General features: G+C 39.5%; 1 protein-coding gene across 1 annotated transcript in view; it reads left to right on the top strand.

Annotated features, from left to right (window-relative positions):
• Nucleotides 1-544: 544 nt before the first annotated feature.
• The window catches only part of LOC124413306 (semaphorin-5B), a 66,956-nt gene continuing 41,313 nt past the window's right edge, over nucleotides 545-26,187 (top strand). Inside the window, exon 1 of the mRNA XM_046893813.1 lies at nucleotides 545-678. The gene's annotated coding sequence lies outside the window, so the exon portion shown is untranslated. The remainder of the gene's footprint in view (nucleotides 679-26,187) is intronic.

Genomic DNA, 26,187 nt, shown 5'->3' with positions numbered 1-26,187 from the left:
CTTTTGTAAAATAGAGTGAAAAAAGTTTGAAAAAACTTACAAACCGGCATCGATAGTAGATGTTACGAGGCCGAGTCGACCGCCAGCTGGCGCTGCTCTGGTGGCTGTAGTTGAAACCTGTATTGATAGTAGTGTGAGAGGGAAGCCGTAGTACGAGAGAACGAGAGAAACGAGGCTTTCAAGACGAAGCGAGCAAGTGTTTCCTTCAGTGCTTACCGCAACACGATTCGAGGCGGAGCGCAGCTCGAATCGACTATAAGACGTAAACAAACTATTCGCGTTTCGTTTTTACCATCAATTATCACCAATAATTTAGGGTGTGTTTTGACAATAAGGGTGAATTGTGAAGGGAGCAGCGTCCCTTGGACGATAAAGTCGATCACTCAGTGCCTGACGAAAGTCACCCTTAAAATTTATCGGGGTGAAATTTCGTCCTCGAAGATACGATGTGCTTTTTTTTTTGTAATTAACTAAGCCAACTAAGCGATTAAGTATTTTCTTTTCTACTATCGGGAAGTGAGTTTTTCAAACTAATATTTCGGGATATTTTACCGCCAGTGTGGAGAGTGCATTGCCAAAAAGTTGCATAAAGCATGTCGCCCTCGCAGGAATCGCCCTCGAATCATTCATCGATCAAACGTTGCTGCTGATCGAGGCCGCCGCCGTTCGCTGTACAGGGTGAGTTATTTCATTTTATGAAAGTTCAGTTGAACTCGCTGAACAAGAGAAACTCTGTTTAATCAAGAAACCATGAGTGATATGAAAAAAAACATGACAACCAAACGCAATCGGGAATATGTATTCCGGGAAGGGAAACCGCGGGGGTCAGATTATTATATATCTACGCCTAAATCCCACGGGAATTGAAGCGGAAGAAGCGAAAGAAGCGAATATATAGATAAGAAACAAATGCTAGAAAAGCTTCGTTGCATTTTTGATTCCCAAACGCGTCTCGCTTACCGCGATCAGATGATGCTAAGCGACCCCCGTTTCATCTTTTTCTCTCACTTTCTTTCTTTCTCTCCTTTTCTACACACAGCGACAACGTCGTAGATGAAATTCAAATTTAACGCAGGTATATATCTGCCATTCATTTCTTTCTTCCTATCTCGCTCCCCCCTCCCCCCCTCTCCCCCCCCTCCGCCCGTTATTTTAAACTCTTTTCATTCTGTCGCGTATGAATAATTTATTGTCAACCGAATGAGAGACTCAGAGGCTTTCTTTCTCTTTTATTTAAAAAAAAAAAACGTCAAAGTGTAACACGCGTTACGCGTGCGCGTCAGAAGAATTGAAACGGATCATTTATTGACCCTTGTTTTAAAAACATTCGATGCCGATCCAGGGATCAGATTTCCTGGCCTCGTTTCTGTTTCTCCTTTTTTTTTTTTTTTCTCTCTCCTCTCTGTATTTGGTTTTTGTTTTTTTCTTATTTCAATTCTTTTTTTTTCTTCTTCCTCTTTTTCTTCTCCTTTCTCTGTGTAATTTCTTTTTTTTTTTTTTTCTTCGCGTCCTCTCTCGTTTGACAAATAAATTCAGACCGGGACTCGTGTTGTTTGTTCAAGTTTTGTTTTCTTAGGCACCGAATCTGTACAACGCAACTGTGTTTTGGTTTTTCACCCTCTTTTACGGTTCGAGGGGTCGCGATTCTGAAACTCTTAACGATCGTAATTCCGCTTACACGGCTTCTTTCAATTTCTTCTGGGTTGGGGTAAAAACGTAGAATGGTCAGAAAATAGATGCGACACGTTATCAAACTTCATAAAAGCCTAAATCCATTTCATAAGATTCCAAAATGTCGAAAAGTTATGGTGTAAACAACCAAATCATGATTCTAACCATTCTATATATTGCTTATCTATACTTTGAACTTTTTACATTTTTAAAAATTGTCTAACAGAATATCGTATATTCATAAGTTTTTGAAAACTCGATATCCACGCCCTTCTATTCTCTAATCTTTCTACATTTTTTACCCCATGCCATCTCTTTATCTCCTTCTCCTTCTCCTTCCTCTTCTTTTTCTTCTTCTTCTTTCCCTCTTTCTACGCCGGTGGGAGTGGCGGACCCAAGTTAGCCGATGGCCCAGAGTCCCTTTTGGGACCCCTGGAGCCGACGGCATTGTCAAGTACACCGAACGTAGGCCAGATCGTAGAATTTTTCGAAAACAGAGTGCTCGTATGCCTGCGTGAGTCTCCTTCGGACGTTGAAAATTTGGAAATCTTTAAGGGCGAAATACCCGCGGGGAGGAAATTGATGGAAATTCTCAACGGGGGTGGTGGCGGATGGCGTACCTACCTGCAACGACGCGCGTCGAACATCCTCTTTCTCAATCTCAAATATTATTCCATAGCACGTACGAATTTTCACTTCTTAAACATTGTTACGCGATTCCGCGTCACGTTCTTATACGGATGTATTTATTCAAGTATTTGTCATGGTTTTTGTGCCGCGCGTGTGGTCTCGTCAAGTACGAGAAAGAGAAAAAAAAAAAAAGGAAACGATAGAAAATTTCGGAACAGAGAAAGAAACGCGCTACTGCTTACTTGCTGCTCCTGCCCCGAAACTACCTGTCTGCCTTTTTTTTCTAATCCCCCCAAGAATTTACCGCCCTTCCGGATTTACTTTTGGTCAGCTTATACCGCGCTCTTATGTTATTTAAAGAGAACCACGACTGCAGGTCTTGATATCTCACCTAACCATAAATAACTATACGTATACACGATGTAACATTACCTAAAAAATTTACTGTTTATTTATACATTTTTATATATATATATATATATATATATATATATATATTTTTGGTTTATTATTACCTTGTAAAATTTTTTGCGCGGTTGAAATCGTCAGCGTCGAATAGCGACGTGAGTTCATCTCTATCGAAATTCTGTATACGTGTAACTGCGTTTCACCTTGCGAATAAGAAGAAGAAAAGAAGAAAAAAAAATTTAAAAAAAAATAAAAGTAATGGCGTTTGGATATATGCCCGTCTGTTCTTTTTACCTCGATACAAATGGATGGAGATAAAATGAAATACTCCATGAATATAGCAGCTGCTTGCGCGTTGATCTATAATAGATGAATTGATCATGCATCAGCGGCTTTCTAGTTGTACGAGGATTTAATACTCATATCTACCGAATGCTTACAAACAACAACGCGCGGTTTTACACTTCGGATATATGGTATGGTGCTTGGGTACTATATATATATATATATATATATATATATACTCACTGATCCGCCTACCGTGCAACGTTTTTTGCTACCATGCACTGACAATGATGTATCTTGTACCTCCCGCGTTTGACCTTTTGAGGGAATCATCAGCAAACAACTCGCGTTTGCTCCGGGCGTTTATATCCGTAAGATCGGATGTGGCAGCAACGAGTTGGGTGTAAAAAACGTACGTGTGGTGCACACCGTATGCGCGAGATGCGAATTAGCATAACTTATACCCGGTGTCTTGTCTTCTTTAACTCCAATTTTCTAACTTCCGATATGTTTGAATTTGAAATTTTTGACGAAAATTTTGGGAAATTTGTCTCTCGGGATTATTCTGGGTATTCAACGTCACTTATACTTTCGTTATAACCGATGATCCTTGTTCTAGGTTTTATCGTTGCATCGATCTTTAATCAAACAAAATCTTCGGCCAATATTTGCTCTATTCCTACGGCAGCATCGCTCACTCGTTGCAAATGATTACGCAATTAAAAATTCTCGCCACACGTGATGTATGTACATACGTGTTTGTGTGTGTGTGTAGTAATGTGTAGCGTACATTATACATACCTTACAAGCTCGCTTTATTTTTCACTTTGAATGTTAGCTTTTGGGTGGGGCTTGGTGCTTATAATCGTATGTCAATAAGCCCAAGGATCGAAGGTGAGAGCTGTTTATACTGCCATGAGATTTTTTTTTAGTTTAATACGGGATTTCACTAAACGGACGCACCGGCCAAAGATCTCCAATGCTAATTGGCATTATACTGTATTCACTGATTGCCGTGTTTAATGAAGACTTGAAGAAATCTGCAGGCTTTAAATTAAAGTTTATCCGTGCCATTATAGTCTATGTTCTTTTTTTTTCAACGTTTCTTTCTCTTTCAATTTTGTTTTTATTTTCGAGACTTCTTCACCTCGCTTAAACTAGACAACGTGATGTCTACATCATTTTTTTTTATTAAGTAACATTGTTGAAAAAATTCCTGGATTGATTGCAGACACGTGATCGTAAGTCTTACTTTTGCATCTGATGTGGAAAAAAATTCATGAAAAATATATATACCTGTGATTTAAAGATTAATGGAACTCACAGTATAAATAAAAAGTTGGGAAAAGAGAAAAAATGGTTGAAAAAATCTGCCGTAATGCCATTCGTTTGCACTAATTATGGTACGACATTCACGTTATGTTATTGAAATAAATTTAAGCAAATTCTAATCACACAAGCTAGAGACGTCAACAATTTAAGTATTTTAGGTTTTATAATTAGACTAATTAAAATGCTTAAATTTTGGTGTTTTTGATCTGTTGGTAATGTGTTTGGGTTCACGTTGATATATCAGCTTGCGTTATTAGAATTCGTTTAGATTTGGCGTCAATCACGTTGCTGGAGATGTTTTGAAACCGTTATTTCTTTCTCTTCCAAATGTTCGATTCAGCTCCATAGTGCCCACTGGTCGAGAGAATTTTTTTTATATCAGTCGGGTAATTTTGTGGCGGGAAAATGAAACGAGGAAAAAAGAGCTTTTACCATCATGATAATAAAGTTCTGAGAATAATGTTTCTTCCTCTTGTTCGGTTCCATGAATTTTAGTCGGAGAAAAATTATAATTTGGTGAGAGAAAAGTGAGGGAATTTTTTTAGACTGTTTTTAACCGGTCTTATTTTTTCTCAAGCTTCGAGTCGCTTGTTCACCCTTTTTCTGGAATCGCAATTCACTGCGGGAATGATCGGCGAGGAAAATTAAAAGAGCTGTAAGTGCCAGTTTTTTAAATATAAAAAGTACAATTTTTCTATAAAGTGCAATTTTTTTTAAGTGTCATTAAAAAAAATTTCTCGTTTCAAACGGCACTTAGAGTCTTCCTAATTCTCCTCTTCAATTACCTCGCAGATACGTATGTGCGTTTTCGCGCGCTAAGCAACGAACTAAGAAAACGAGGCCGCGTCGTTATTACAAGTTCGAATGTCGAAACGGGATCCTGGAGGCGACGTCGCGACGCCTCGTAGCCGCGTCCTGGGACCAGTGTTGTAAAACGGCAGCAGTAATTCCGCTGCAGGGAAAAGGAACCGAGGGAACACGCGGCGCTCCCTATATGGACGGAGTTCTGGCGAGAAGGCGCCCCACACACTCTAGTGAAACGCGGACGTCGAGGTGGAGGAGAACGGACCCGATGGCCTCGGTACCTACTCGGCTCTCTCGCAGATAAAATTCGCGCGAAAGACGCGTGCGTGTCACACGCTTCTCGTCGTTTCCGCACGCGTGAACCAGGAACTAGGATCTAGGATCCAGAAGTAATAGTAGTAGTAGTAGTAGTAGTAGTAGTAGTAGTAGTAGTATTGTACTAGTCTAGCGTAGTTATGGTTGTCATGTAAACAAGTATGCGCATCTGTATCATATACCTACTACATTGGTACATAAGGATCCGAACCTCCACCTCCACCTCCTCCTCCACCTCCTCCTCCACCTCCACCTCTGCCTACTTTCTCGCCCGGGGCAAGGCAGCTTCGCGTCGTCGTCGGTCGTCACGAGATCTCTCATACCTAGGCCGATTGCCTGCCGTATGCACGCCCTGACCACTTATACTTATATACCCCGTACCTTTGCCAAGCCGAAGGCGGCGGGCGGTGCTCTCGTGTACGACGTAGGTACGAGATACGCGATTCAACCTCTACCTCCACTATATTTACCCTCGTTGATGAGTTATTACCGTATCACGACCGGAAACACGCGCGATCCTTCCAATGTCAGGATGTTTAACACCGCTTTTTCAGATCTCTTCTCTTCCGGTTTACTCGCGTTTATTCCCATGTTTCGTTTCAACGTGGATTTACTTGATTTTTCTTTTTTTCTGTTTGTGGATATGTTCTTTTTCCTTTTCTAAACTTTGATCTTCATTTTTTATGGTAATTATATATCGTAGTATAATTTATACAATCAGTGTTTTATTTATTTATTTTCATTTTCTTTTTTTTTTTGCTTCTGCTTTTGCCCAACTTTTGATGAAGATTCCTAAAGCAGTCGTATAATATAAATACGAGATCGTAACGAGATGGGATAAAAAAAAAAAAAAGAAGTATTAAGGAATATCCAATTTCTAATTCTGTTTCGAAAATTGACACAAAGTTGTTCGACAAGATCATAGACATTAAATTTAAAGAATGCAGATTATATGAAAGTGGGACGATCGGAGTCTAATGGACGATCGATTGCATTTTTTTTTCTTTTCGAATCCGTCTAACTAAGCAATATAATACTGACGGACAAATTGTTTGTCAATAGGTATTACACACGGATTTCACGCTCATTATTTCTTATCTTATTCTCAAAAATCGTTTAGTAACACATAAATATATTAGCTTTTAGATTTCTGACTAAACCGAGAGATAACTTAAATGCGCAAAATGCTCCGAGCCGGTTTCCGGTATCTGTATACTTTGAACACTGATTGTTAGTCTAATTGCCAGGCATTGACGAGGTAATAGCATCAGGATAGGAGGACTCATTAGTTGTTCAACATGCCGCTAATTGATATTTCTCTACCTACCCATACCCACACACACACACCCACACACACACACACACGTTATGTATGTACATACACATGTAAACGTATTACGTATACCGCCAAGCCCTGAGCAACTTCCGCTTGGTTTTAAAACTCTGTCGTATATTATCCGGCTAGTTTCGCATTATTCATTTATTCATTCATTCGTTCGTTTCACGGTGCATCGCGTAATTATACCGGCGACTTTCCCCCCTCCAGCAGCTATTAAGTATATACCTAAACACAATCAGGCCGAATCGATACGTCCAATTTTGTCACCGAATTAATTAATCATTCGTATAATTTCTTCAAGTTCAGTTGTCGTAACGTCGTATTACTATATGGAGACTCGAAATGGAGTCGAGATAGAGTCTCGAAATTTGTGGCACACGATTGTACAATAATAATGATAAAAAAATAAAAAAAACAGTAATAATAAAAATAAATCATCCTCGCCTTTAGAGTGAATTTTGTAATATCGGAGTTTCTTTTCCGTATATAATCGTATCTCATACGCATAACGAGCCGAGGAGTTTAGTTAACATCGTCCGATTAACAAACTATGTGTACAGAGTTGATCGTGACTTGAGGCAACAGTTGTAAACCATAATTGTCCTGAATTACGATGAATCTGTGCGACGAAGCGCCGAGGAGATGATGATTCGAGCCGCGCAGGTCAGGCCGTAGAACTCTGTAAAGTCACGCGAGTTCAGGAGGGGCCTTAAAGAATCCGAGGATGAGAAGCCCGTATCAAGTGCAATGAGCAGCTTCGTCGTCGTTGCAGAGCTTTATTTATTATTATTATTATACTTATACCGCGTCTGTGATTTACAACTAACGTCAGACTCGCAGGATGAGAATTATTAGCCACGTAATACGCGCGCTTCTCACGTCCAATCGAGCTTATCGTTACGTAAAATACATGCAGAGTCACACGCACACAAAGTTATAATAACGCTGATAGAAAGATTCGATTGCTTGCTTTTGTGTGTGTGTGTGTGTGTGTGAAAAGGCGGCAAGGAAAGACGCCCTGCAGGCTGCGATGCACCGACAAACTTCACTTCTCTGGTCACATCAAATACAATTCACCGCCGTCCGTCGGCTCGTGTATTATTATGTACATTATTCGTATGCATATATAATATCTATATGTATATGTACACGCACACAATGTATGTGTGTTTATCTCTCTCTGACCAGACTTGACCCCACAATACAAAGTTCGACGTATCTATCTCTATTTGTCTCTCCCACGTGTGCACGATGGATTGTAGTTCGCAATGAAGTAGAAAAGAATAAATAAATAATAATAAGAAATTGACAAACAAAGCACAGACACGTTTTATTAATAATTTCCGAAAATCTGGGGCCTCTGAAATCTAATTCTTTTACTTTTTTTCCGATTTTTTTTTCTGCAAATCGCTTTTCATTATTCATCAATCAGTCATAGAATTAAATTAGGAAATAGGAATCCAATGATTTCGTCAAATTTTTTGAGGATTGTAGTTAGCATTTATCATTCCTTGCGCATGTGGTATATACATGTATGTATTATATTTCATATTTTGTTTTTAAAAGAGAGAGGAAAATAAGGAAATGAAATTCAAACAAGTTTGCCTGTAATTGTTTCACATTCCTCGGCTATCGGTTCTCCGGCCTCAGACCAACTGCGTATCCGCCTACGGTAAAAACCGGGATGTTTTAGTGCGAAACAAATGTAGGTAACTGGTCCTCATCGTGTTTTACGAGATCGAAGACAAATCGAGCTCGACGCGTTGGGTTGCGTCGGTCGAGATAGCCAAGAACTTACGGAATTCCGTTTGGCCATCTTCGAACGCTGGAATAGAAGTTTGAAAAATAAAACTGGAATGTCTATAAAATTGCGATAATTAAATTTTTGAATATTGAAAAGAAAAATACATCTAATATAGACCTATAGTTATATAATGAAAAAAATCACGGCTATGCGTTAAAATGTAAAATTCATGACAATTCTCACAATTCTCAAGTATATTCAAATGTATTTTTTACTTTTTTTGTAACTCAAATTTGGTCCAAATTTCTATATCTTTCCAATTTCTAAATTTACTTCTAAATTTTCAATACCATTGAAGAGATTAGAGATAAAAAAAAAAAATCGTGCTCAAATTTTCGAATTCTCTTATCAGAAAATCGAGACAGTTTTATTCTCGTATTCCGTACGTACAAAATGATCTTCGTTGTAAATTATTATCTCAGGTGATTATCGAAGTGGCTTACCGAGCACGCGTTAATTACCGATATTGAGAAGAAGTTTAACCACGCGGCTCTGGCGGGGCAGGGAAGGGGGGGAGGGGGGGGGGGGGGGGTTATTGGGAGGGCGTGAAAATCCCTTGGGGGCCATAAAACCTGGCGGAGGGAAAACTCATGGTGTTTTAGACTCGGTTTTTAGGTGTCCTTTACCGATTTCTGACGCTGCACTCGCGCCGTTGCGTTGGCTGTATTTATTAACGAGTTCGGGGGGCCTTTCCTTTCTTACTTCCTTACAGTCGGATCTTCGAGTGGGGTTTAACTTTTAAGGGAACAGAGCCTGGCCTATGCCATATGGAGAAGTGTCTGGCCGGCTTTCATGCAACCCGTTCACTCACACAACCCCCCATATTTAACGCAGACACAAGTTGTACGTATATTCACACCGTGGAGTCCGGTCTGGCACTCCAGCCAGGACGGTCACAATGCGTCCTTTGTAACCCCGGAGGAGAGTCGAAGTTCGTTTCTTTTTTTCTTTTTTCCTTTTTCTTTTTTTTTTCCTTAGTTTTCTTCCTCGTTAATCTCTCTTTTCGTTTCCTATTTCCTTTTTTTTTTTTCCCTTCTCTTTCAGAGTTATTGTTGTTGTTTTCTTTCTTTTTTTTTTTTTATTCTACGGACAGGTTTGTTAGTATAAATTAATGTGCAATTGCGAGGTTTTTTTTTTTTTTTTTTTTTTTTTTTTGGTCGAGACGATATTGTATAATAATTACGATGGTTAGATAACCGTTCCAAGTGTGAAAAAAATCTTATACAGGCTAGATGAGAAAATATAGTAAAAATAGCTTCAACAAATTTGGTTACACATAAATGACGAGGTCTTAGAGTAAATAGATTTTGACTTTTGTACTTAAATGTAATAATGAGTCACATTTCTTGGGAATTTATTACACGCATACGGGCGATATTAATTGTTGGAAATCGTGCTGCGTTGTAATCTGCCAATTAATACTGATTATAAAACTGTGTGTGTGTGTGTATATTATATCAAGAGAATACGTCACGTATCTCAAAGTAACGGAAGGAATCGCGTGTCAGAGATGAAAAAAAAAAATGCGATTAAGCGTAGAGAAAGAGAGAAGAGAGGATGAAGGAAAAAAATGGCAACGTCCTTGCAAAAATTCAACCTTATTAACTAATCGGTTTTTCTCTTTTTTCCATTTGTCGGTATAATCTCATTTAATCTAATCTAATCTAATCTAATCTAACTTTCAAATACGCACGGTAAATTCAAGAATTTTACCTGATGATCACTGATCACGAATACACGCGCTTTACGGCATCAAAGTAGGTACCTGTTTTTATTTTTTGGCTCCTTCTTTTTTTACTGTTCTTTTTTTTTTTTTTTTCTCTCATCTCTTTACAGCGTTACGTTTTTTTAAATTTTTCGCTGACTATCTGTGTCACGAAAAATGAGGTTCGTGGACAGAACAAACAGGTGTCGCGTATGTTTTATCGCCTCTTTACGCATCCGCCTCCGCGTGTCAGCGTTGAGATAAAAAAAGAAAAAATGTAATTCACATTTATTTTCGAGTACCTACCTGCCTGCCTGCCTACCTACTTACCTTAGACGCATTTTTTTATCATCAGGCTGCCTAGTTCGTTGTTATGTATATCATGCGTATATCTATATCTATGTCTCTCTGTATGTGTTGTATACACTTCGTTGTATCTCTCAAATCCTGTGCATGATTCAGAAGAAGTTGAGCAACAGATGCTGAAGCGCCTCGCGGGCGTGGGTGGAGGTAATTAACGCCTCGGTGAAATTAACGCCCTCTTCACCATGCATTTATAAATAATTGTACGGAAATGGAAGAGAGAGAGAGAGAGAGAGAGAGAGAGAAAAAATGGAGGATAAAGACCAGAGGGTGAAGGCTGGGTAAAAAAATACGGCGGAAAACGGAAAAGCGCAACTTTTTATTCAATTCTCTTTCATTTTTCTTCCAATCCTATCTTTATTTTTCATCCTCTTGATTCTTATTATTATTTCATTTATTTTGTTTTTTCTTGTTTTTTTTTTTTTTTTTGTACCCCTGAGCTGCGCGTCATCGCTGCGCAAACTCGTATCGCACACCATCTTTACACTTCGTTGACTTACTCGTCTCGAGTTACATCTATATGCATATATGCACGCAAACTTTTTTCATTATATACGTATATATACGGACTCCGATGGTAGCTGGTGGTTAAAATTTCTGAGGGATTAATTGGCCGCTTAATTAGTTTTTGGAATTCAGGTCGATAATAATCGGTAATTTGATATTTTGGGTGCGCATAATATTATATTAACCCTCTTCATCTGTCACCTAGACGTATACATTATACAGTTTTATGTGTGTGTATAGAAAGACTTGAAAAAAAAAAAATAAAAAATAAAACACGAATTCCGTAGAAAAGGTTGCAGAAAATTATTAAATTTTTAATTGGCAATTTAAATTTTTCAACCGTCTCGATGTAACGGATGAAAGAAAAATTGTTTAAAATATAAAATTGTCATAGCTTATTATCTCACGTTATGAAATAATCAATGATTTTCTCATACTATCCACAATACAAGGTACATAATTATTATATAAATACACCGTTTTGAGGGGGGAAAGGAGGCGGGATTTCTGTTATCTGCAGTTTGTCGTATTAATTACACCTGCGACGACGCGTTTCGACCTCGTGAAATGAAAAAGAGGCGGCGGTGCCGATGTGCCAGACAGCACGTCGCCTCGGCTGTTATCACATTCGAGAAACTAGGTATTTGTTATTATACTCGTACGAATGTAAACCGGATTGCAAGGGATTGCTCGCCGTTCTTTGTACAAAGTACGATGAAGGTACGTCACCTTACATAATATCGTACATACCTACACTCTGTGTACATATATTTACACATAGGTGTGGCGGAGGCTACGTGGTCGCGTAGAGATTACAGGTATACATATATACATTTAATTTAATACATGTATGTATAGGCACATGGGTATTATGTATAAACAGCAGTGGTCAGGTGCTCTGTCAACGGTTTTTTTTTTCTTATACACGGACCGTCAATCATTCGCCCAGCTGTCCATTATACCTGGGTAAAGTGACTCGCGAAATACTAGACGACGATCATTAAGTCGTAACTAATTATCGCCAGGCATGAAATTTCAAGGGGCCTTAATTCGGTGGGCGTAGGATAATATACTTGGTGTAATAATAATATACCTATATTGGTAAGTTTCTTTGTGCCTAAATGTAGTGCGCCGTATTAATTATCAATTTTTTACTTCTCTTATTTTACTTTCTCATAACTTTTTTTTTTTTTTTTTTCCAAACTGATTAATCTATCCTTCGGTTAACCCAACGAAACGCAACGAAAAATTTTTAACCATCTATCTATATAATTTTTCCGAATTGCATTTTTAACTTTGAAATTTTCATTCACGTGCGACGAAATTTTCGGATCGTTATTCACTTCTCGACGGTCTTAGGATGTTTTCTTTCGAATCTTATTCCGAAGTTGCTTTTTGACACTTGGGAGCTTAAAAGTGGGCGCGAATGATGAACGAGGAAAAGCTTTCGAGTGGGAATAATTCGTCGACGACGGCTGGCTGTCGTCGTCGACGTAATTCTATGGCGCAAGTTTTCACTACTAGCTCACTACTAGCTCAGACCCAGAAGCAGCAGCAGCGGTTCATCGTCTCGCGTTTACCCTGCAATCTGCACCACGTGCTGAGCTATGCATAGTGTAAACAGCCATCGAGTTCCTCTGCTGCATGTTTGTATAATACTTATATAGGCACCGCTGCAAGCCGTTAAACACCGGGAATTCCATTCCGCGTCTATTTAAAAATCACTATTTAACAATATATTGAAAAAATCGTAGAACCCATCAATTTTCTATGTATATTTTACGCATTGAGTAATATAAAATGCATCGGAATTATCGGTCTAATGAATAGAAAAAACACAAATCATTCCCACTTCCGCATTATAAGCATGCAGTGTACACATTAAGACGTCGAGTTGTTCAAACGTCCTGACAAAATTTTTTCATTAAAAATAAAAGGTTTGAAGTAATTTTACCTTAATTAAATCTGTCGGTTATATTGAGATGCCTGTGGGATAAAAAGCAAAATTCATTAACAACTGAACGCAGAATTTTTTCTAATCGCAATGTAATTTCTCGTATGTTTACAGTATAAATTGCACTGTGCAGAAATGTAGGTACGACGTTGTATGCAGGTTAACATGAACGTGCATTGCAAACTGCGCGTGAATAAGCCGCAGAAATTTTTAATCGTAAATCGTTCTCTGTACGAAGGTGAATTATTCCGATTGCGATAGAATAAACCTGCATAAGTACGAGCAGTAATATTATAGGTATAAAGCCTGATGCAGTTTGTATGCTGCAGTGCATACCTATAAGCTTGAACGCGTAACGTGTGTTTACAAAACAGGCGTAAGTGTGAATTGCTACATGGCCTAGTTACCCCCCTTCTGCTTGTCTTCATTTTCTTCTCACCTCCCCTTCGCTCTTCTCTTTTCTTCTCGACTGCATCCAGCATCTCGCGAGAGTCGCTCTTGCAGCATCTTCGACTTCTTCTTTATCTTCTTCTTTACCTTGTTCCAAGTAAGCTGCGTCGTCCGCAACTTGCACAACTAGTCCCATTGACGAAGAATCACTTTCGGGAATCTTTGTTATCGTAGCAAAAAATTTCTGCGTTAATCTACAGGGTAATTCGGTGCTGGTGAATAAAAAAATTGATTCTTCTTGTTCTTGTTTTTTTTTTTTTTTTTTTTTTTTTTTTATCGTTTTTCTTCACCTTCCGATTTCTATATAACAATCTCTTATCGAGTATAGGTAATCAATTAATTAAGTTTCGCGGGTGATCTTTGGCTTCACACCTACGCTTTGTTATAACCATTTATTATACGCTATATGTATGTATTGTATGTAAGTACAATACAGCGGACGATAATAACGGCGTATTGATCTTATTGCCGATGGCTGTAGCTTATTGTCTACCTAATGTTATACGTAGGTATGGGAAAATGTGAGAGTTGCGTGACTTGCGTATAATCACGCGTTATATATTATAACAACCTACGTACATTTCATATTTAATATACAGGTGCGATATAAGTGTGCCGAGTAATTATCTCTGATGTTTCGGCAGCGCGCGGTTGCAGTTATAATAATTAGGATTATTATACATGCGCAACTTCCATCTCGCAGCAAGTAACACGACAGTTCATGATCTTGGCTAAGAAGGAAAAGACTTTTTGTTAACTGCAATTGAGAGAGAAAAAAAATATTTATGTATTCATATATATATATAATACCTGTATAATTGTATATATAATTTTTATTTGTCGATTCATTTAACTGGGGGGGTAAGAATAATTTACAAAAATCAAAAAAGAATATTATTATAAAATAGTTAACATTTTTCATTCGTAATGAAAAACATGCAATGAGAAGGATTTTAGTTTACAGCATCCAAGACACAATGGAAACGGCGATAAGTCACGAGATCAAACTGCAATCCGGCATTTGATTGTGAAACATAAATCCTCTCTCCGATGTGAAAATTATCTCTTCAGCCTCTCACATCGTCAGTCAGCTTGACGAACAGTGACTAGATAATGACCCTGTCATGACGTAAAAGATTATTCGTGTTTCGCGCGGCATTTCGGGTCGGAGTATAATCACTGATATTGCGCAGTCTGTGTCATTTTATGTACCTGGGCATTATAGGTAATGTGAAACCGCATAAATAAGAGTGCTGCTGAAATTATTCCGCCATATTTGCGCTAGTTTTGATTAAAACTCGCATCTTTTCTATATATAAAATCATTTTTTCGTTCACAGTTCTGCATATCTTCGTAATTTATTATCCCAGAGTATAAATTAATTTATTACCCTTTCTTGGAAATTACTCATGTAATATATAAATCTCAAGTATAGCGGAAAGTAAACCACCGAAGATTAACGCAATAATAATCAATCCAAGTCTACGACGCTTGGGTGATTATACACATTACGTCGTTGCATCAATCCTTTTCTATTAAAAATCAAATAGCGCAACAGACGGGGGATTGATTTCCGACCTGATTATCTTATGGCTTTATACATATATATATATGTATCGTAATTTCTCGGAAATCTTTCCGCGGTGCAGCACTCGCATTATTCAAACCGATCATTTAGCAACGCGCGGCGTTTCTCTCTGATCGTTAGGCGTTAAAACACGCGTTTCGCATCGCTGTGTCACGGATATCGCTGCTGTGTTCTGCTCTGCTCTGCAGTTCCGTGCTGAAGAGCATTCAGTCTTCAAACACGCGATGCTATATTCACGAGCGCGTGAACTGCAACTGGATTTACGCCAACTTTTCATCACGGTATAAATATGATGACGAAAAATTGATTCATACGAAAATTTGGTACAACGAAGACTTGAAATGGATTATTCGATATTCGATGAAGGTGAATTTTCTACCAAAAGTCAATATTCACCGTTTACCTAAACGAAGAGATCGAATTCAAGGAACGCACATTCGGGACCATAAAATTCGATTGTTGATAATTTATTACTGAGAAATATCGCGTTGCCTTTCGCGTAGTACAATTTTAATGGATCGAGAGATCATTTTGGCTCCGGGCTACAGTTAATTGTCTACAAATCCGCACCTGAAATACATGTTTGATGTATGGTTAACACGCTTTTCATCGATGTGTAAGATCGTCAATTATAACCACAGCTGTAATTATCCACCGGGAGAAATTTTTTTGTTACGGTTATGATACAGTTCCCAAGTATTTTCGCTTTTTTACCGTAACCGAGAAATACAGTTCTGGATAAGAAATAAATAAATAATAAAATAAGACAAGTACTGTAGCTCTTAACGCCGAAAATCAATTGTTCAATACTATTTTTTTTGATTGCGACCACGCTTGTACGAAACTTTTTCTTAACTATTATAAATTGAATAATATTTAATCATTTTTCGAAGGATACCTAATCATTTTATTTTAGCAAATGCTAGTAACTGGAACAAATGAAATTTTCTTCACTGCAGTTTAGTGTATTATTCATATATTGATCGACTTATTCTCTAACGAAATATATTTGAAATCGCGGTTCTTTTTCGCCGAGTCCTCTAGCAATGGGAAAGGGAAAACGAAGTTCGCGCATCGATAGCGTCAGCGCATGCGCACGGAGCCTCTAGATCGCGCCGCGAGTGTCCTGAGCAAGCCTGAAGGCGTGCGCAGCGCGGACGGGAGCTGCTTATCGGCACGATATCGCATAACCGAGTGACTTGTTTGCTGCTGCGTGTACCTGCCTGGTTGCTGCAGGTTAGCCGTGTCACAGAATGAAGGTCTAACTAACCGTTACGTTAGACGGGCGCGAGTCGCACCTGACGATCAGATCGAAACTACGACGGTAATCGGCAGGTTCCCCTGCCGCTCGTTCGGAAGAAAAGATCGGTCGCGGGAAACGAGACGAAGCCTGGGGGGATAAAAAGAGATGTGATTGGGGAAAAAGAGAAACATGTTCGTTGACTTATCGGCGTTCGCAGGTATTAACGAGGATCACGTCGACGAGACGCGACGCGACGCCATGGATCGCCCACGCGGAAGAGATCACTCGCTGCAGATAAAGTCGTTTTCTTCTTTTATCTTCTCCCTTTAATTCGCGCCATCCTGCAGCTGTCATTTTACATTCTCTCTCTCTCTCTCTCTCTCTCTCCTCTTGATTTTGACGAGACGTTATCTACAGCACCGATATAATCAACCTCGCTTCGTGTACTCGATTTTTGACTCGGTACGTCCTTACCGACTTCCGGTTATTCGACGCCTGCAGACTTCCGCCGATCCCGATCGATCTTCTGCTCGAATCGATCAACTTTTTGTGTTTTTTTTCTTTCAATTTCCAACCTCTTGCACAATGATCGTAAGTGATTTTTGGGAGAGTAGAGACGCAGAGCAATGAGGGGTTGATTGATAGATCGATCGGTGATTCCTCATGGTGTCTGGGCGTTTTCATACGATCCAAGAGGCTGCGCGGTACAGGCTGCACATTTTGTTGGTTAGAATCGAGGATCAACGATTGTCGTGGAAGTTTGTTTGGATACAAGTCAGCGTCTTCTTCTACGTCGTCACCTAGCCCGAAGCCGGTTCCACTTATGATGCTTGAACGATGCAATTGACTAATATAATTATAAAGGTGCCCCTCCGCATGCGCATCCATGTGTAATAACGTTATAACCGTCGAGTGCGAGTAACATCGCGTGCTGTACTCGTACCAGCTCATCCGATGGCTTAGCTTCGTGGATGGAAAAATAAACATCAAATATTATCGTTATTCACCCGTCATCCGCATATCCACACGCCTTCGGGCCAGTGATGGGCAGGATTTAACGCCGCCGCTTCCATCCTATCCTTCTTGCTACAGGCGTTACAATATGCCCGACGCGACGCCTCGTTTCTCATCAAATCTTATAATCGGTCTACAAGAAGAAAAAGAAGAAGAAGAAGATGAAGGGAGATAAAAACACTTGTCACTGAATTTAACATGCAATTTCATGATTCCGGAAAAAAAAATCCTCGATGTTGAATGACGAATTCTTTGAATCATTGATACCGAAAAAGAGAAGAAAAACATGACTTCTTCGATGATCGTGGAACATGATGAAAAGAAATTTTTTCATCAAGGTGATTGAAGCCGAATATTGTTTTATTATTTGTCTTCTCCCGCCTCTTGTCTTCTCTACTCTCCTGAAATTCGTTAAGATTTTTACTGCTCGAGTAACGGGGAGCGTCACGGAAGCCCGTGAGATGTAAGAGGAGCGGCAAAGCAAATCGGCCACCCCAAAACAAGAATAAAAATAAGAATAAGAATAAGAATAAGAATAAGAATAAGAATAAAAGGTGCGCAAGGTTCCGCTGCAGGGATACACGGGCCCTGGGTGAACCGAGGGCATGTTACCATGTAGGGCGACTCGCTCGGCATAAAACTCTGCACATGGGTACCTTAACACAAGCATCTGCAGACGAGGCAAAGAGCCCGCGAATCCGCGATACCTACTCGGCAACACACGCGCATTTCTCCTGCGTATACCTATGCATGTCGTACACACACACACACACTCGCGCTGTATAAGCCTGCATACACTCGGATCGCGGAGAAGTTAACGCGAGTCAACTGTACACACGTATAGGTTGAAGTTTGCAATTGGCCACACCCTGCGAGGAGACCGGGATGAGGCGAAGAAGTCGCCTGAGGCCGTAATTTCATTCGCGTATCTGTATTCTGTGTTTGTGTGTGTGTGCGCGCAGCAAACGACACCTATATGCAACTTCTATACTTTAACGTGTGGAAACGCAACGCGGCGCCAAAGTCGCTTCAACATTTCGTATGTTTATGGTCCGTCTACCGAAAATAAATTTCACGCCAAATTGGCTACGTGTCGATATTTTATTTATATGGATATATGTGTCTGTGTGTGTGTGTGTGTGTGTGTGCGCGCGCGCGGATGAACACGTATGATAATGCAGTTATATGCAAACTTTTTTTTACTGCCCGTTATTTTGTCTATAGTTATAATATGCGTATAACCGTTATCTGATACTTTGGCTTTGTGCACGTTTGCACGCACAGAATCTTACTACGTGATTTAATTGCTATGCGTGAATTATTATCGATAAGATTTTTCAAATGGATAATTGAAAGGCGAAAGAGTATGGATGACCGAAAAGATGTGTAATCTTATTCAGGGTGTCCAGTGTTCATGGAAATTATGGAATCAGGGAATTCTTAGGGAATTTTATATCCCATGGAAAAAAGCTAGAAAACTCAGGGTATTTTGATGTCGTATCTGGAATATACTAATTTTCATCCCAGGTTCATAAAAATTTAGCCATACGGTGAGAAAGGAAATTTTTATTTCAACTTTCAGGTAATCGTCACGAACCAAGCTCTGATTTCTTAAAAATTGTACGTGCTAGCGAATTCTTACAAATTCACCTCGCAATGAGCTGTGCTCTAGTCAAATACAGAATATTCTTGTTCGTATGACTATTGTATTTATCACTTTATTCTGCACATGAGAACAAACTGGATAAATAATGATTCTTGTCTGGAAAAGCTGGAATTCTCAGAGAATTACTTTTTCACAAATAACTGGACACCTTGTTATTTAAAATAGACTTTGATAATTGGGTGATTTGTGCAATAACAACCGATACGAAATAATTCAATTGACTGACACGAACAAGGGGAATGAAATTTTTATTATTCACGCATTTTTCTTCATTCAAATCACGTTCATGTAATAAATGTTTTACTGCGCTTTCCAAATAACAATGAATACCTGAATCATGTACAATTGCCGTTTAAGATTATATACTATTCGGAAAAACTATCTAAACTCGATTAGGCAGCGCTTGGCGCTCCTGCGTTTTACGTCGCGATTAGACGCAGCTTTGAACCGTTTCGTTTCCCTATCTCTATCTATCCCTGTGCAACGTGGGATTAATCGAGTGTGAAGTACACCTTGATTACATCCTGAAACGGCACACCCGCAAATGTTGGCCAAGGCTTGGATTAAAGAGGAGAAAACAGAATAATTATTCCTGATTCGGTCGGTGATATAAGAAATCGGTTTCATATAGAATGTCGATGCCATTAAACAATGACGATTTGCAATAATTTCGGATAGAAGAAAAATACGATAAAATTTTAAAAGAGTTTGCCAAAATTTTATTACAACAGTTAACCAAAATCTGCACAAGTAACATTCGAATTGAATGATATGAATTTTGGAAAAATACATTTAGACTGAAATTAGATCGAGGATAATTGCAAAATTGTATGAGATTAGATCGTAAAGATTGAAAATTATTTCTCTAGCCGTGTAGACAAGCAATTATTAGAGAAATTAATATATAATATTGAATTGTAATATTTCTTGAGTCGATGAAACCGGCGTACCTACCTATACTTGACTAGTTAATCACAATTGAAATCGATCCAACAAACAGACAACCATCGATCCAACAAACAGACAACCGGACTACACGAGCTTCCAGATAACTCGGGGCTGCTTGCTTCACGTATATCAGAATGTAATTAGAGATTTTATTGTCGAATAATCGAGTCATCCCGAACATCCATACGAACGTTTCTTGCATGGCGAAATAATTTTAGCCTCAGACAGCTCGCAGAAGAGATTAATCCTGCAATGTCCGAAAAGTTTAACAGACGATTTTAACTTCTTTGTTTGGCAGCAGCGTCGTCGGCGAAGAGCTTGCGATTAGCCAATTTCGCAAGCTCCTCGCGGAATCGTAAATTTTCGAATACCTAACTCTCTCTTTTTCTCTCTCTCTCTCTCTCCTCCTAAGTTTGTACGCGTTTACGCGCAGCTTGAGGCGGGCTCGTTTTAGCCTCGGTTTTTAAAGCGCTTCACGGAGTTCGACTTTACGACCCCCGGAGTTTGTATAGGCAGACCTTTGTTCGCCGACTAACTTCGCACGTCGCTTCCACGCCATGTTGCTTATGCAGTCTACCTACGTATGTATGTGTGTATGTATAACGCGTCGTTATACGAATTTAAAGCCCTATTTTTAAACCTTCGGGAGGCGCGATCGTTCGATGACTTGGGTTGGTTGCCGATTATTATTTTACCCTGCATGGCTTGGAACGAGGAAAGCAAGGGGGAAAAAAAGACTGAACGAATTGCAGGTTTTAAATACAACCCGCCGGATGAAACAACGAAAATAACGAAAGGTTGTTTCGGGCTGCGCTATAAAAAAAGAAATAATCACATATGAGTTACAACGATAATTGTTAAAGAAATTCACGCGGTTTTCGTTTATATAATACATGTATATAATATATATGTATACACACATATGTATACATAATATTAACAGCATGCCGCACGTAGGTATAATATCAGCCCAAGAGCAAACCAGTTGTAAAGAGCAGCTAACGACTGTTCTACTTAACGCCGCGACTTAATTAATGGGGATAAAAAAAAATGAAGGGGCCAAGAAATGGAGAAAAAAAAAATGAAGGAACAGAAATAAAGAAAATGAAAAGAAAATACTCTTCTGCACGGTCAGAGATTCTTCGGCAGCAGCTGCCTCTGAGGCATGTATATATATATATATGTATATGTATATGTATATATGTATGGTGCACGCTGTTATAATATGACCTGCGGGAATTCTTCGCTCTCTTAATTATTTCTTACTTACGCTAAAGCCTTTATTATTATATCTATAATACGCGCGCTTTAATTGTGTTGTACTCACGAAATCCACACCAAATATGGACAGTATTTAACGCAATTCATGCAATCGTTAGCCTGACGTTTATTTCAATATTATATCATGTCCTTTATTTTTAAACAATAAATACTTAATAACGTAGGTATTTATCGTTTCGGATATATGATATGTTACACCTATACTATTTATAAGGTGAAATGAAATTCAATCAAATGAAAATAGATTTTATTTTCACTTGTCAATCAAAATTGTAAGTCTACCTACTTGGATTATATTGAAAGGCGTGATGGGTAATCGGTAATCAAATCATTGATCAGCAAACAAAATTTGGTAAAAAAATAAAGATGACTGCTCCGAGATTGTTATTTATATGTATAAACACACTAATCAAATACGTGTTAAGCTTGAAGTTGGTAAACAGTGTGATAAGATTCTTATCTCGGTACTTATTAAGAGATTTATAAAACCGAATGAGGTATCGAAAATTGAATAAAAAAAAAAAAAAAAATTACAATATATTCGCCTAACCAATTTTAGCAATCACAATATCTACCCTAGAATATCAATTGATATCAGTATTTTCGGAATTATGCTACGATTTTTAATGATTCTAAACTTTTGAAACTTTTGATATTTCCAATTAAAATGAAAAAAAAAAAAAAAAAAAATCTTCGAACTTTCCCGATTTCTGTATAATTTTTCAATAATCAGTTTCAATCATCAGTTCGGAACGAATCGACTCGATTTATTTGTTGACCAAAAATGGCGGTGCGGTATAATTGAAATCTCGGTATTTTTTCCTCTCTCTCTCTCTCTGTCTCTCTCTTTTTTTCTTTCTTCGTTTTTCCGTCTCATAATTAAATTCAAAGGTAATTCCAGAGGACCAAGAATTGTGTACAACCGTTGAATAATCGCGTCGGCTACCTCTTTCGTAACCTGACTGCAATCATGTTATCGCCTCGTTGATGTATCTACAGGTATATTACCTACACACACAAACACACAGACCTTCATTTTATGTTTATTTTATCACCTTATCGCCGCCGTACGCACGTCTTACCTACTCCTGATCAAGCCGATCGAGGCGGCGCGGCATGCTGCAGGTGAATAACATGTAATACACCCTATAACATATTTGAGTTTACGAAGGCGTTGATCAGCCAGCGGAGACCTCATCAGTTATCTCAGCCTCGTCGGTTCGTGGGATTTCTCAGTTATACGTACTCCAAATAAACGAGCCAGTCTTCTCCTCCTCCTTATCCTCCTTCCCCTCCTCCTTTCGCCTCTCTTATCAACGTAGAAAAAAAGAGAGAGTGAGAGGAGCAGGCGTTACATATCATCTCGAGTCTATTTCAAGAGTCAATTGCACTCCTCTTATCCCTTCCTTCGTCATCCTCGTCTCGTATTCGTCGTGGAGAATGAGAGCCTGTTAAAACGGATTAATAACATATCCTTCGCCGGATCCTCTTTGCGTCTCCTGCGAACCTCCACGATCTTCCGGTCACGTGTCACGTGTCTCGGGACCGCGAGGAACCCTTTTTCCTTTCCATATTTCACCGCTTCCGTAGGTGATTCATCACCTTGAACAGGGACCGCGTCGTATCCTCTTCGGGATTATGCTAATAAGCTCCGCAGTGCGGAGGACAAAGTTTTTCTCGTCTTCTTGACGGTGTGCGCTTAGAATTCATCCTTTGTCTCTCAGCCGTACGTATCCTCGATCCCCTCGGGACTTATATTTATAATCGGTAGCTCGATCCTGTCTCACAATCAGCTTTGCCAGTCGTCCTGGCTTCACATCTTTTCAGGATATCTGCGATCGGTCGACAATTTTAATAAGTTTGTAATTACGCGTCTTCCCTAACCTTCCCCTAATAAAATCAAGCACTCACCTGAATGAGGATCTGATTTTTTTCCACCGTCGAGAGTTCGCCAATTCGGTTATCGAACTTGGAGGCTTTTTCAATCAAACCGCGCGTCGAATGCATCGTATAACAATAATGGTATAATAATCATAATAATTTAGAAACTTCTTATTCCTCCCGCAGTTCGGTAATATTGGATATCGTACAAGTTTATGAATTCTTTACGATTTTTATACAAGTTTTAAAGTTGAAACACCAAAGCCCGAGGCTTCGACTACATTCGAAATCGCGGTGATGTATCAATGTAGGATTTACACCCGCGTGTTTCACGCGTGAGGATAACAACTTGTTTTCCGAAGATTTACCATTTATGTATCGGTATATACCTATATATATATATATATATATATATTATTATGTATGTATGTAAAAAAAATCGGTCACGAGGAAAAGAATTTCTTTTTATCGTAGCATCCATTAAGGCGTGGTTGTAAATTTCAACGACGAATACCATGTATTCTACGGATTTACACAAATCATCTAACACCATTACAGAGTTGAATCAAAACTCTAAACTCTCAGTTTCGATTAATACGAAAATAATGCAAAGATCGTCGTCTGGCGCCACGCCTGGAATCGAATATTATTATCGCCACTGTCGCTGTGTGGGATTACGATCCATACCTGATTATACGTATACCTGCACGTGTCTCTTCGTATAATAGCTAGCTGTTCACAAGATAAGGTAATTTATGAACGACAATAAGCGCATATTTAAGACGCCGAAAACAGACTCTCCCGAGTACTCGCCTATCGCGCTCACCTCGTGTAAACTTCTACCCAATAAGGTATGAATGTTCATGCATGAACCGTCTGCCACTGTTAAACATAATATATCGATGTACAAAAAGACAATGATCGGAATTCCAGTCTCGTCGTAGCAACAGCGGTGCAGTATTTTCATTTTGTCGATCGCAGTTGTTTAGTCGTTATATAAGGATAATCCGCATATCACAAGAAGACTCGCGATCGATTCTCACTCGCCGATTTCTGCCTACTTGAAACATCCGTCTCTCTCTTTATCATACTTGCAATCAATGCGAATCTATGTTTGTGAAACAACTCTCGCATGCCGTCATGATTTGGTTCTTTCTCATTCGAGGTCACCGCACACCCACCGCATGACTCGGTGGATTTTCGCAATCCCGCTGTATACTTGACTCGCGAGATCGTTATAACATGTCGGATGATGAACAGAATATGGGAGAGTTGGATAATTTACATGATTATTTGACGCCGACGATGAGCCGGCTGCCAACGTGGCGTTCAACGTCCGCAGGCTTCGCGTCAAGAGACATTTATTTTACGCCTTTTAACGGTGGGTGGATGATCGTCGTCGTGATCGATTCGACATTTTCTTGCAACGTCGGTCAACCTACGCGAGGTGTATTATTATATCCTATATCCTATATCCTATATCCCGTATCCCTGCTGGACACATCGGACGTATCCGATCTGCACCTCGAATCGTCACGATCGTATCTCTATCTTCGGCACTACATTCATCCACTCCGATTGTTATCCGAGTGAAAATCGAACGTGTATTATTACCGCGGAGATATGGGCATACATGTGCCCATTGTTATGCTAATCGTTCTAATGTACTCTGTCTCGTTCGCCAAGCGTAATTCCCATTTCCTAAACGCCCATACTGCGTTTAGAATTTTTATATGCCTCATAGATAATATCTTCAGCTTACCAATGAGTAATTATTATGTCATTCATTCGTGGTATGTCGACGATGGAACTAATCTGCGACACTCTCGCATTATGGATTCGATTCCGATACAGTGAAACTTTGTAAAAATCGAATAGGAGGAAGAGGAAGCTTCGTAGAGATTTCCTACGAGTGGCTGGAAAGCCTCGGTGTGTTTTTGATAAAAAAAAAAAAAAAAACCGAGGCGCGATTCGGATTATATCTTATATACCTAGCTAACTATATTCATGGCTAATTAAGGGAATCAGCTTGTATATGGTACCAATTACCTAACGGTGCATTAACGGATCTTGTTTATGACGGCGTGCTGTTTTATATTATTAAAATTCTGTCCGGGGTTTATCTTCTATCTGTCCGAGAGGCTCTGCTGCTCCGTTTCACCATTCAAGCCTATGTAGGTACCAGGCTGCTCAAGAGGTCGATCGATCTCATCTCGCTACGAGTCTCGACTTTTGGGTCAAGTGGCGCCGCCGCCGCCGCCGCGATCTGCAGCTTCTTCGCGGGGGTGAAAGAATTTTTATCGAAAGAAATTAAACCCCGGGGTGAAATCCGGGATGACCTCTTATTGTCTCCGTTGAAGCCGTTATTTCTCATCGATATATAATTTCACCGATATACGAAGACGATTATGTATTTTACCTATTCCTCTCATCTATCGAGGAAGAGAAACGCCGACCAGCGGGGAGCGCCTTGCAGGATGATCCGTTTAAAAGTATAACACCGAGGGAAAATAAACAGCTTCGAGTGATCTCTTTAAAGATCTGTATAATAGGGAACGGGACCACCTTAGCGTGTTTAAAGTGTTATTGCAAGAGTCTTTTAAAAAGCTTAGGACGGGCTGCTCCGAGCCGGACCTACGCGACGATTCGGAATAAACCTGCTGCATCTCGCGACAAAGAGGCGAGGCGAGGTGAGGATAAGATGGAAATACGGAATTTCACCTCCTCGCCAAGTGATCTCGGGGTGATTTTTAAACAGACGAATCCCTCACGCCGTGGTCGACCCGGAATATCCGAGACCACGTGGGTCCGACGCCCTCTCGTCTCTCCTCTCTCTCACTCATTATAGCCTTTCTCTTGCCCGCTCTTCCACACACTCGGTTGCAGCAGAGTCCAGGCCTTCCAGTCTATACATAGATTTCAAGTTCTACAAGTTGGAAAATATCCCGACTGTCAGTGTGACAGGGCGCAACGGGTCACGTGATGGTCTTAAGTACCAA

Source organism: Diprion similis, chromosome 12, assembly GCF_021155765.1.
Source record: "Diprion similis isolate iyDipSimi1 chromosome 12, iyDipSimi1.1, whole genome shotgun sequence".
Taxonomy (NCBI): Eukaryota; Metazoa; Arthropoda; class Insecta; order Hymenoptera; family Diprionidae; genus Diprion; species Diprion similis.
The sequence above is the reverse complement of the archived record's forward strand: the minus strand, read 5'-3'. Positions and strand labels throughout refer to the sequence as shown.